Source organism: Nerophis lumbriciformis, linkage group LG14, assembly GCF_033978685.3.
Source record: "Nerophis lumbriciformis linkage group LG14, RoL_Nlum_v2.1, whole genome shotgun sequence".
Classification (NCBI taxonomy): Eukaryota; Metazoa; Chordata; class Actinopteri; order Syngnathiformes; family Syngnathidae; genus Nerophis; species Nerophis lumbriciformis.
The window spans coordinates 16,690,415-16,703,823 of record NC_084561.2 but is presented as its reverse complement, the minus strand read 5'-3'; the positions used below and the strand labels follow the sequence as shown (position 1 = coordinate 16,703,823).

General features: G+C 42.3%; 1 long non-coding RNA gene across 1 annotated transcript in view; it reads left to right on the top strand.

Moving 5' to 3' along the window:
• LOC140679394 (uncharacterized) overlaps nucleotides 1-13,409 on the top strand; it is a 40,726-nt gene that overhangs the window by 27,174 nt on the left and 143 nt on the right. The window lies entirely within an intron of this gene.

The following is a 13,409-nucleotide window of genomic DNA, read 5'->3' as shown; positions in this document are numbered from 1 at the left end:
GTGTCAGTGGAGTGGTTAGTTACAGTGGGACGTCCTCGTGACCGGTGCCCATGTGTTGGCTCCCACAGTACCAGTTTGCTGCCTGGCAGATCTTGGTGTCTTTGGCAGTGTCCTGCTTGTCTCATTCTCCAGGCTGCTTTTTTGTCGCTCACCCTTCCAGCATACAAATTCTCGTTGGTAACATGGGTACTCTTTCTGATGTTGAGTACTACACGTAGCATTCTGGTGTAGCACCCGTCTTGAGACTTCTGCAGTGTTAGCTTCAGGGTCCAGCATTCACTTGCCATATAGGAGAACAGATTCCACAGTCGCGTAGAAGAAGCTGAGTTTGATTTGTCGGTCGAACAATGATGCTCTAACATGTGCCGGCCTCCCGAGCATGGAAGCGATCATCGCCAAGAACCAGCTGCGTTTCCTCTGTCATTTAAACCATAATGAGGAGTAGTCCCTCCCCAAACAGACCCTGTTTGGTGAACTGGCCCATGGTTCTAGACTGCTAGGGGGACACAAGATACGGCAGAAAGACCAGTTCAAACAACTACTAAAACAGAGCAGGATTCCTGTGGACAACTGGTAGGCCTTGGCAGTGGACAACTGGTAGGCCCTGGCAGTAGACAACTGGTAGGCCCTGGCAGTGGACAACTGGTAGGCCCTGGCAGTGGACAACTGGTAGGCCCTGGCAGTGGACAACTGGTAGGCCCTGGCAGTGGACAACTGGTAGGCCCTGGCAGTAGACAACTGGTAGGCCCTGGCAGTGGACAACTGGTAGGCCCTGGCAGTGGACAACTGGTAGGCCCTGGCAGTAGACAACTGGTAGGCCCTGGCAGTAGACAACTGGTAGGCCCTGGCAGTAGACAACTGGTAGGCCCTGGCAGTAGACAACTGGTAGGCCCTGGCAGTAGACAACTGGTAGGCCCTGGCAGTAGACAACTGGTAGGCCCTGGCAGTGGACCGCTCTGCCTGGTGTGGCCCAATCGTCACCGATGCTCAGAAACTTGAGACCGAGTGAGCACGAGCAGCAGAGAAGAAGCGCCCAATGAGACGGCAAAGTCTTTTGCTACCCCGTCCACCTCCAACACTTCCGTGCCAAGACTGCCCCCGGCTTTTTCCACACGCATCTTGGACTCCACAGTCACCAGCAGGCACACAGGCAGAGAGTCCAGCAAGCTCGGCCAGTCCAGAAGGAGAAGAAATGAATGATGGAGAATGGATCCTCGTTTTTGAACTTTTTAGAAAAAAAATAACAAATAATCAAGCCCTGTGACTTTGAAATAAATATATTGAACACTGCAGGTGAAGTTTCCTATATTCCTGCTATTTTTTGTGTAAAAATTAATTATGGACAGAAACAAGCAAGTAAACAACAATTAATAGCAACACATTCTCATCTTATTTTAATAAAGTGCAACCAACACTAACCAGAAGAAACCTTTTCTGCTCTCATTTTCAATATTGAAGCATTTTTCAATCAAACTGAAGTAACCAACATTTTAACAGTAGATTTACCTGCTAAATAAAGTTCCCCGACCTGACCATACAGTTTTTGTTCTGGGCCCTGGCATCGTCGATGACGGACAGTGTCCCAGGTGTGCAGAAACATGTATGCCCCCTCATCACTGTTGATGGTGTTGATCCCTCACTTCCTCATTTCTATAGCCTCCTTCATCCATCTCTTGTATTTCTGGTTAAAGTTAAAGTTAAAGTACCAATGATTGTCACACACACAGAAAGTGTGGCAAAATGATTCTCTACATTTGACCCATCACCCTTGATCACCCCCTGGGAGGTGAGGGGAGCAGTGAGCAGCAGCGGTGGCCACGCCCGGGAAACATTTTTGTTGATTTAACCCTCAATTCCAACCCTTGATGCCAAGTGCCAAGCAGGGAGGTAATGGGTCCCATTTTTATAGTCTTTGGTATGACTCGGATGGGGTTTGAACTCACAACCTACCGATCTCAGGGCGGACACTCTAACCACAAGGCCACCGGTGAAATTACTTCTCCTTGTGTGCCAGTTGCGTGCAGTGTGTCACACTTCATGTCGTTGTGATGCGAAAGTCGGCGCGTCGCCGTGACTTGCTCCGCTGTTACTTCCGTTTTGTCGGTCGCGTCTTTTGTGGCTTGAAGTTGTGTTGCAGCTTTAAGTTGTTGTGTTGTGTCGCTTGTGTTTGTCGTGGCTTTTGCAATAGTGTTGTAGCTGAACATTGTTTGTGTTGTCTTGTGACATTTGTTGTAGTTTACCGCCATTTTTGTTTTGATGAAATCACAGATAGGACAAATGTACTTAAAGTTTAACATCCTTACTTTTAAAAGTGATAAACTTCATATAAAGTATGCTGTTCTTAAATCCAATGTTTTCTAGTATCAGAATCAGAAATACTTCAATAATCCCCGAGGGGAAATTTAAGAATTTCAGCACAATCCCATTCAAGGGCAGACAAACATTACAGGGAGACAGAATAGGATCGCTGACGCGTCTGCCAACTTCCGGCGCCCCTTACAAAAAAGGTGAGAAACAGGTAAACGGTTGGGGGGGGGTTGAGAAAAAAAATATTCAGTCTAAGCCTGGGCCCCTGACTGTCCAGACTGAGGCCAAGGGGCAAAAAATGTCATAGTCATAGCACAAGTAGTAAGTAGTAAGCAGCACCAAGTTCCTGGGGGTGCAGATAACTGACAATATAACCTGGTCCCAATACACCGGAGCTCTTGTAAAAAGAGCTCAGCAGCGCATGCACTTTTTGCGTCGGATGAAAAGAGCACAGCTCCCTTCCCCCCATTCTCACCACATTCTACAGAGGCCTGCTGACCAACAGCATCTCTGTCTGGACTGGAGCCTGCAATGCCTCAGACTGGAAGTCTCTCCAGAGAGTGGTGAGGACGGCGGAAAAGATCATCAGGACTCCTCTTTCTCCTATCCAGGAGATCGCAAAAAGCCGCTGCCTGACCAGGGCTCAGAAAATCTGCAAAGACTCCTCCCACCCCCACCAAGGACTGTTTTCACTGCTGGACTCTAGAAAGAGATTCCGCAGCCTCCGAAGCAGAACCTCCAGGTTCTGTAACAGCTTCTTCCCTCAGGCCGTAAGACTCTTGAACGCATCATAATTAAATTATCCCCTCAACTCCCCCCAAAATGGATTAACTTGCTGGAATAAAAAAGACAATATAACATACATCCATAAACGTGGACGCATGTGAAAAAGTGCAATATATTTATCTGTACAGTAATCTATTTATTTATATATATTTATATGTATTTATTTATTTTATATATATATATATTTATATATTATTTATATATATTAATTTATTTATATATGCACCGTATTGCTTTTTTTATCCTGCACTTACATGAGCTTATGTAACGAAATTGCGTTCTTATCTGTGTTGTAAAGTTCAAATTTGAATGACAATAAAAAGGAAGTCTAAGTCTAGTCTAAGTCTAAGTCTACACATAAATATGTGTGTAAAAGGGATACATCAAAGAACACAAAGGGCATTAGAGACATTAAAAGAGCAGAGCTGCCACTTCTACACACAGCCATAAAACTAAAACGACAAAAAAAACATATACACTGTGGTGGCCTCTGCGGTGTTCCACGCCATCGTCTGCTGGGGCAGGGGGAGCATGGCCAGAGACCGGAGCAGACCCAACAAAGCAACCAAGAGAGCCAACTCCACCCTCGGCCGCCCACAAACTCTCGGCCAGTGTCCAGTCCGCATGGATGAGTATCAATCGATTCCTTTTAAAAACGACCTCGGATCGATGCATATCTGCCGTAGGGCAAACTTACCAAGCACAGATCAATATACTTGAAATTTCTGATATCAATTGTGTGGTCAACATTCTCTCTAAGGTGCGCACCTGCGCAATTGCGCACTGCTCACGAGTCCTCTGCGCACAGCAAATCTATGCCGCGCACAAAATCAAATCCCACTCTAAACAAAATAAACAAATAATTTGTTTCGTATGATATTGCAATGCAACTGTGAGTAACAGGCAGAGGTGTGGACTCGAGTCACATGACTTGGACTCGAGTCAGACTCGAGTCATGAATTTGATGACTTTAGACTCGACTTGACAAAATGTAAAAAGACTTGCAACTCGACTTAGACTTTAACATCAATGACTTGTGACTTCACTTGGACTTGAGCCTTTTGAATTGACATGACTTGACATGACTTGCTACTTTCCCCAAAACCCAAAGATGAAAAAGTTATTCGGGAGCGCTCCGTATTTTTCATGGTGTACTTGTCTATCAGCGTTGCGTGTGTCAGCTGGTGTGGTCTCAGTACAACAGCCAATTAAATTAGATCTACTTTGTTTTCATCACACAGCATTCATCCAATCAAATTGCAGGACAACCAACGAAGAAGACATGTCCAAACCACACGCCAGTGAACAAAAAATGATACCTAAAATAATTTCGTTTGGGTATAAAAATTACGAGGTGGTCAACACAAAACGGTTTGCAGTATGCAACACATGCGGTTAGAAAATTACTGATGGAGAGGCAACAACTTCCAACTTCGTCCGGCATTTGAAGTTGCACAAAGAACGGTAAGTTTTGAATGTAAGATAACGTTTATTGGCTAAGTAACGTGACTTTTATTTGCTGTGTAGTTAAATCAGTGAGGCTGTAAACTCACTGCTAACGTTATAACGTTATTGCAAACACGGGAATCTGTTGCAGTTCACTACCTTATTCATACTTTTTGGTCAGTGATTTTTTTAAGCAGGGTTACGTTAGTCAATATATCACACGTAACGTTAGACGGCGGTCAGCAGCACCGCGTATTTTAGCCACCTAAAAAAAAGACAAAAATAGTCAAATAAAGGTCAGTTAAAATGTATACTATATTATGAATATGTGTACCGTTTTCAAATCAAATCAAATCAACTTTATTTATAAAGCACATTTAAAATTTACCACAGGGGTAGCCAAAGTGCTGTACAATGAGCAGGTTAAAAGATAAAACGAGTACCGAGCAAACACAACACAACACAAACAGAACATGATAAAAAATAAATAATTAAAATAGAATTAATAAAAACATAAAAACATAAAAACAGGATCACAGCAGGTGTATTATGGGGCGCCATTGCAGGATGGATATCACTCAGTGTTAAAAGCCATGGAATAAAAGTATGTTTTTAAGAGAGATTTAAAAACAGGAAGAGAGGAGGCTTGTCTAACACTCAGGGGTAGGTCGTTCCAGAGCTTGGGAGCAGCAACGGCGAAAGCTCTGTCACCTCTAAGCTTCAGCCTTGTGTCAGGGACCGTCAACAGCAGCTGATCGGCTGATCTTAAGGATCGGGTGGGGCAGTAAGGCTGAAGGAGGTCGGAGAGATAGGTTGGCGCGAGGTTGTTTAGACATTTAAAAACAAATAAAAGGAGTTTAAAATGTATTCGGTAACGCACAGGGAGCCAGTGAAGGGACGCTAAAATAGGGGTGATGTGCTCACGTCTGCGGGTCTGTGTTAGCAGACGAGCAGCAGAGTTCTGCACGAGCTGCAGGCGGGCGAGGGAGGCCTGGCTAATGCCAACATACAGGGCATTACAGTAATCAAGACGAGTCGAGATAAAAGCGTGGATTAATTTCTCAAGATCATGTCTTGATAAAAGCGGTTTCACTTTCGCTATTTGGCGTAATTGATAAAAGCTTTTTTGAACGACGCTGCTGATTTGTTTTTCGAATTTAAAATCTGAGTCAAACTTTACCCCCAGGTTTGTGACAGAGTCGCTGAGATACGGGGTCAGAGTGCCGAGGTCAACGTTGGGGGAGGGAGAGCGACTTGGACCGAACAACATAACTTCTGTTTTGTCTTCATTTAGGCTCAGGAAGTTAGCTGAAAGCCAGACTTTGATGTCGTGCAGGCAGTCAATAAGACTTTGAACCGTGTTATTTTGTGCCATGGGAAAATAAATCTGGCAATCATCGGCATAAAAATGAAATGCAATACTGTACTTCCTAAAAATAGAACCAAGGGGGAGAAGGTAAAGCGCAAATAAAATTGGGGCAAGGATTGAACCCTGGGGGACCCCATGTGGTAAAGGAGCTGTGGACGACATAAAACTGTCTACTTTTACACAAAAACTCCTGTCGGTTAGGTACGACCGGAACCAGTTGAGGGCGGCGCCCTTAATGCCCACACAGTTCTCAAGACGAGTGATTAAGGTGGCGTGGTCGACGGTGTCGAACGCAGCAGACAGATCTAAAAGCACCAGGACAACATATTTACCAGAATCAGTGGACAGGAGGATATCGTTAAAAACTTTTAGAAGCGCTGACTCTGTGCTGTGGAGGGCTTTAAAACCGGACTGGAACAGCTCAGTGATACCATTATCCTCTAAGAAGGGCAGCAACTGACTGTAGACAACCTTCTCTAATATTTTGGAAATGTATGGAAGATTAGAGATAGGTCTGAAGTTAGAGAGGAGAGAGGGGTCGAGGCTGGGTTTTTTAAGTAGAGGTCGTACCACTGCATGTTTAAACTCTACTGGAACTATTCCAGAAGAGAGGCTACTATTGATAATGTTAAGGACACTTGATCCAATAGTAGCAAGTACCTCCTTAAACAGGCGAGGTGGGAGGGCATCTGCAGGAGAACCAGAGGGCTTCATATGACTAACTGTGTCACTTAAAAAAGAAAAGGACACCGGCTCAAACTGATGGAAAACAGAAGAGAAATGCAGGGGAACAGAAGGGTCATATGAAGGCTGAGATAGACTGGCTCTAGTTGACACAATTTTGTCAGTGAAAAAATGGAGACAATTTTCACAGAATTCAAAAGAAGCATCAAAACCAGCAGATTTGGGAGCATCAATGACAGTGTTAATAGTTTTAAACAGAACTCTGGGGTTGTTACAGTTAGAAGATATAATCTGAGATAGATATATATTAATTTCTGCTTTTACAGTCATCTGAAAGGAAAACAGGCTTTCTTTAAAAATGGCAAAGGACACATGCAGCCTGTCTTTTTTCCATTTTCTCTCTGCTCTTCTACATACGCGCCTGGCAGCCCGAGTGACGTCATTCAACCAGGGTTGAGGCGTGGCTTTAGCGCGGCGGCATTTGAAAGGCGCGATCGTGTCCAGTGTTTGTGAACAGATAGAGTTGAACCCAGAAACCAACTCTTCAGTATTCAGACACACAGATGCTGCAGAATTATCATCACAAAGAGTAAAAAAAATAGAGGAGAACCGAGCAGGAGACGAAGAATTAAACATGCGAGAGCGTTGGGGCGGTGCGCACAATTTAACTGGACACTGCGTGGCAATATCAAACAGGATCGGCATGTGATCAGAGAACACAGCGTCGCAAATGTCCAAATTAAAAACACACAAACCATACGAGAGCACTAAATCGAGTGTATGCCCGCGTTCATGTGTAGAACCACACACAGACTGTACAAAGTTAAATGAGTCGATTATATTCAGGAAGCTCCTGGAAAGCGGCTCATCTGGACAGCAGGTGTGAATATTAAAATCACCCACAATAAGGACACGATCATATTTGGGCAGGATTTCAGCCAGAAGTTCAGAAAAGTCAGTTATAAAGTCTTTGTGGTACTTGGGTGGTCGATAGATGACGGCACACAGGACGACATCAGAAAGACCCAGTTCAAACATGCACAGTTCGAAGCTTGAAAAGGAGGATTGTAGGCGGATCTGACGGCATTTAAAGTCATTTTTAAAAACGACTGCTAATCCTCCTCCTTTTCGACCGGACGGCCGTGGGGAATTAAAGTAGGAACACTCCGAAGGCAGAAGTTCATTAAGAGGGGCGGACTCACCGGCTCTCAGCCATGTCTCCGTCACACAGAGGAAGTCCAGTCCGCGGGAAGTGAAGAAATCCTTCAGGATAAAAGTTTTGTTTGTCAAAGATCTTGCGTTCACAAGACCGAACCTGGCGGGGGCCAGCACGTCCAAGGCCGCAATTAATCCGGGTGGGGCCCGACACACAGCCCGCAGGTGGCGGTGATCCACCCCGCGCCTCCGGGGGCGGGGACAGCAGGAGCGACGACGGCAAGCTTCTTCCTCCAAACCAACGATAGGAACCAGCCAGGAGCCGATCGGATCGAGCGAGCGTGGGTGCAGGAGGAGACCGGATACCGCACCATTCATCCTTCGGGGAGCCACGGGAAGCCGGGCCAGGAGTGCCCTAACTTTCACCAGCTGGCCGCCACGTTTACCGCGGCGCCGGAGACGCTTCCGCCGGGGGAGAGGAGCCAGGGGGCGGGAAAGGAAGGCAGGAATCCGGCCAGGTGAAAAAGCTGACTGGGACGTCGAAAAACCAACGTCGAAGTTGATCATATCAGTGGGAGAGGGGCAAAGATCCAACAGTGTTTGGCGGTCATACACAAGCAGTGAGCTGACAGAGACGAAAATAGACGCAAAAAACACAAAAACGAACAGAGCTGACAGCGAGAGACGGCAGGCCAAAGCACATACTGGCGCCATCTTGCATCGGGGCGTGGCCTTCTTTCTTTTTAGCTAGCTTTCTGACATACTGTTGGTTGTTTACCTCAGTGGTCCCCAACCACCGGGACGCGGCCCGGTACTGGTCCGTGGATCGATTGGTATCGGGCCGCACAAGAAATATATATATTTTTTATTTTTTATTTTTTTAAATTAAATCAACATAAAAAACACAAGATACACTTACAAGTAGTGCACCAACCCAAAACAACTCTCTCCCCCTTTTGTTCTGGGCATTGAACATGAAGACTTTTCCTTCACTGTTCCGAGTGGCCATGAGAGTCTTGGCAGTGCCTGCCTCCAGTGCTCCAGTGGAGCGAGTTTTCAGCCATGGTGGCATCATACTACGCCCCCATCGTGCACAAATGACTGACAGACTCTTGGCTATTTTGGTCTTTTGCAAATGCAATGCAGCATAGGGCCCTGACATATAAAAAGTACAACTTTTTTGTTATGTTCACGTATATGTCATGTTTTTTCAATGTTAACACTTTTGTACAAATAAGTACATTTGCACTTTATTTTTCAATGTGTTTGTTCTGTAAAGGAATGAGTTAATGTTTAAAATGACTGGTTAATAGTGCTATTATAAAGTGCAATGTCAGCACAATTTTCTTTCCTGCAATTTAAAATGCACTTGTTTTAATAAATAAATACAGCATTTGAAAAGCATACACAATCTGTGTTAATATATTAGTCTGTGGTTAAAAGGACTTGAAAGGACTCGAAACTCAAAATGCAGGACTTAGGACTTGACTTGAGACTTTCCAGTCTTGACTTTGGACTTGACTCGGGGCTTGCCTGTCTTGACTCGGGCAAAGACTTGAGACTTACTTGTGACTTGCAAAACAATGACTTGGTCCCACCTCTGGTAACAGGTGACGAAAGGCGGCCACAACAGATAAAACAATGTTTGTCAACACGGTTAAATTATTGTAACGTCTGTGGAGACACTTTAAGGAGGACAGGAATTCCATCGGTGTTTTTATTTAACGAAATTGTTTGTCGGCCATAACCACACCAAAACAATGTGTAAAATACTTTTATCTAGCAAAACGGGTCGTAGTCTACCGTACAAACCAAGCCAAAAGCAACTCTTTGTCATCTGTTATATGAACAGCAGCCGCTTGCTCTCTCTCTCACCTGCACCAACACATACACTATGGCAATTAGCCACTGGTGCGTTTAAAGTGGAACATTATCACAATTTCAGAATGGTTAAAACCATTAAAAATCAGTTCCCAGTGTCTTATTTTATTTTTCGAAGTTTTTTTCAAAGTTTACCCATCACGCAATATCCCTAAAAAAAGCTTCAAAGTGCCTGATTTTAACCATCGTTATATACACCCGTCCATTTTCCTGTGACGTCACATAGTGATGCCAACACAAACAAACATGGCGCATAGAACAGCAAGCTATAGCGACATTAGCTCGGATTCAGACTCGGATTTCAGCGGCTTAAGCGATTCAACAGATTACGCATGTATTGAAACGGATGGTTGTAGTGTGGAGGCAGGTAGCGAAAACGAAATTGAAGAAGAAACTGAAGCTATTGAGCCATATCGGTTTGAACCGTATGCAAGCGAAACCGACGAAAACGACACGACAGCCAGCGACACGGGAGAAAGCGAGGACGAATTTGGCGATCGCCTTCTAACCAACGATTGGTATGTGTTTGTTTGGCATTAAAGGAAACTAACAACTATGAACTAGGTTTACAGCATATGAAATACATTTGGCAACATGCACTTTGAGAGTGCAGACAGCCCAATTTTCATCAATTAATATATTCTGTAGACATACCCTCATCTGCTATCTTTTCCTGAAAGCTGATCTGTCCAGTTTTGGAGTTGATGTCAGCAGGCCAGGGAAGCTAGGGTCGATATTCTTCTCTTGATCATCTTCGGTGGCATAAGGGACGGTGTGAGCCAAGACATCCAGGGCGTTTAGCTCGCTCGTCTGCGGGAACAAACTGCCGCCATTGCTTGCCGTGCTACCGAGGTCTTTTGTCCCTGAATTGCTCACACACTGCGGCAGATTCAATGGGGTTCTGGCGGCAGATTTCTTTGACTTTATCGTTGGAAATGCATCTGCTTTGAGTGTCGCAGGATATCCACACATTCTTGCCATCTCTGTCGTAGCATAGCTTTCGTCGGTAAAGTGTGCGGAACAAACGTCCAATTTCTTGCCACTTTCGCATCTTTGGGCCACTGGTGCAACTTGAATCCGTCCCTGTTCGTGTTGTTACACCCTCCGACAACACACCGACGAGGCATGATGTCTCCAAGGTATGGAAAACAGTCGAAAAAACGGAAAATAACAGAGCTGATTTGACTCGGTGTTTGTAATGTGTTTGAGAAAATGGCGGATTGCTTCCCGATGTGACATCACAACGAGAGCTAATAATAGAAAGGCGTTTAATTCGCCAAAATTCACCCATTTAGAGTTCGGAAATCGGTTAAAAAAAAATATGGTCTTTTTTCTGCAACATCAAGGTATATATTGACGCTTACATAGGTCTGGTGATAATGTTCCCCTTTAAGGCCACACAAAAAGTTGGACAACACTACACGTAAAGTGTAAATTTCAGGTCGTTTTACTGTGACTCCTCAATCAGTGTGCTTATTCTACTGTCATTTGTTAAGAATGCTATTTTTTGAATATTAATCATGAAATGATGTTACAGCACTACAGAATTGCTAATAAAAATATTTATGTTACGGACAGAAAGTTAAACACTTCATCTCATTCAACATGTGAATGTTTTATGGGGAACTAAATGTGATCTTTGAAAGGGGTACACAATCTACCTGATAGTAGGCTAATATAGACACTTACATCATGCGTTGCCTTAATTAAAACACTTATATAAGACTTTTAAAGTCATTTTGATAGTAGGCTAATATAGACTCTTAGATCATGTGTTGCCTTCATTATAACGCTTATATCAGACTTTTAAAGGCATTATTGATAGTAGGCTAATATAGGTAATATAGACACTTACATCATGTGTTGCCTTCATTATCACACTTATATAAGACTTTTAAAGTCATTTTGATAGTAGGCTAATATAGACACTTACATCATGTATTGCCTTCATTATAACACATATATAAGGCTTTTAAAGTCATTTTGATAGTAGGCTAAAATGGACACATCACGTGTTGCCTTCATTATCACACTTATATAAGACATTTAAAGTCGTTTTGATAGTAGGCTAATGTAGACACTTACATCATGTGTTGCCTTCATTATAACACATATATAATGCTTTTAAAGTCATTTTGATAGTAGGCTAACACAGACACTTACATCATGTGTTGCCGTCATTTTTACACTTATATAAGGCTTTTTAATTCATTTTGATAGTAGGCTAATATAGACACTTACATCATGTTTGGCTTCATTAAAAATATAAGGCTTTTAAAGTAATTTTGATAGTAGGCTAATATAGCTAATATAGACACTTACATCATGTTTTGCCCTCATTATATCACTTATATAAGACTTTTAAAGTAATTTTGATAGTCGGCTAATATAGACACATCATGTGTTGCCTTCATTATAACACTTACATAAGGCTTTTAAAGTCATTTTGATAGTAGGCTAGTATAGCTAATATACACATCATGTGTTGCCTTCATTATAACACTTATATAAGGCTTTTAAATTCATTTTGATAGTAGGCTAATATAGACACTTACATCATGTGTTGCCTTCATTATGAATATAAGGCTTTTAAAGTCATTTTGATAGTAGGCTAATACAGCTAATATAGACACATTATGTTTTGCCTTCATTATATCACCTAAATAAGACTTGTAAAGTAATTTTCATAGTAGGCTAATATAGACACTTGCATCATGTGTTGCCTTCATTATAACACTTATATAAGGCTTTTAAAGTCATTTTGATAGTAGGCTAATATAGCTAATATAGACACTTACATCGTGTTTTGCCTTCATTATATCACTTATATAAGACTTTTAAAGTGATTTTGATAGTAGGCTAATATAGACACTTACATCATGTGTTGCCTTCATTATAACACTTATATAAGAGTTTTAAAGTCATTTTGACAGTAGGCTAATATAGACACTTACATCATGTGTTGCCTTCATTATAAATATAAAGCTTTTAAAGTAATTTTGATAGTAGGCTAATATAGCTAATATAGACACTTACATCATGTTTTGCCTTCATTATATCACTTATGTAAGGCCTTTAAAGTCATTTTGATAGTAGGCTAATATAGACACTTACATCATGTGTTGCCTTCACTATAACACTTATATCAGACTTTTAAAGTTATTTTGATAGTAGGCTAATATAGACACTTACATCATGTGTTGCCTTCATTATAACACTTATATAAGACTTTTAAAGTCATTTTGATAGTAGGCTAATATAGCTAATGTAGACACTTACATCTTGTGTTGCCTTCATTATAACACTTATATCAGACTTTTAAAGTCATTTTGATAGTAGGCTAATATAGACACTTACATCATGTGTTGCCCTTATTATAACACTTTAAATTTTTTGCAGCTCCAGACAATTTTATTTATTTATTTATTTTTTGTCCAATATGGCTCTTTCAACATTTCGGGTTGCCGACTCCTGCATTAGATGACGCAGTTTTTTTTTTTCCTAGATTTAATTTTAATACACGAGTAGTAATAAAGAAAACACGCCCCCTCAGTGGGTGTTTGCTCACACTTGGTAAAGTGATCATTTGTAACCGTGATTTATTACCCAGTATGTTCGTATTAACAGCATGGGTTAAATTAACCACAATGCAAATGAAGGTAGAAACAAAAGTGCTTTGCAAAGCTGCCCATCAGCGCCGGTTGCCAAGAGAATAATTTGTATTTATGACTTGTTCTTTGCTGAAGTTTAGCTTGGAAATGTCAAGAGTGGCCTTGTCCAA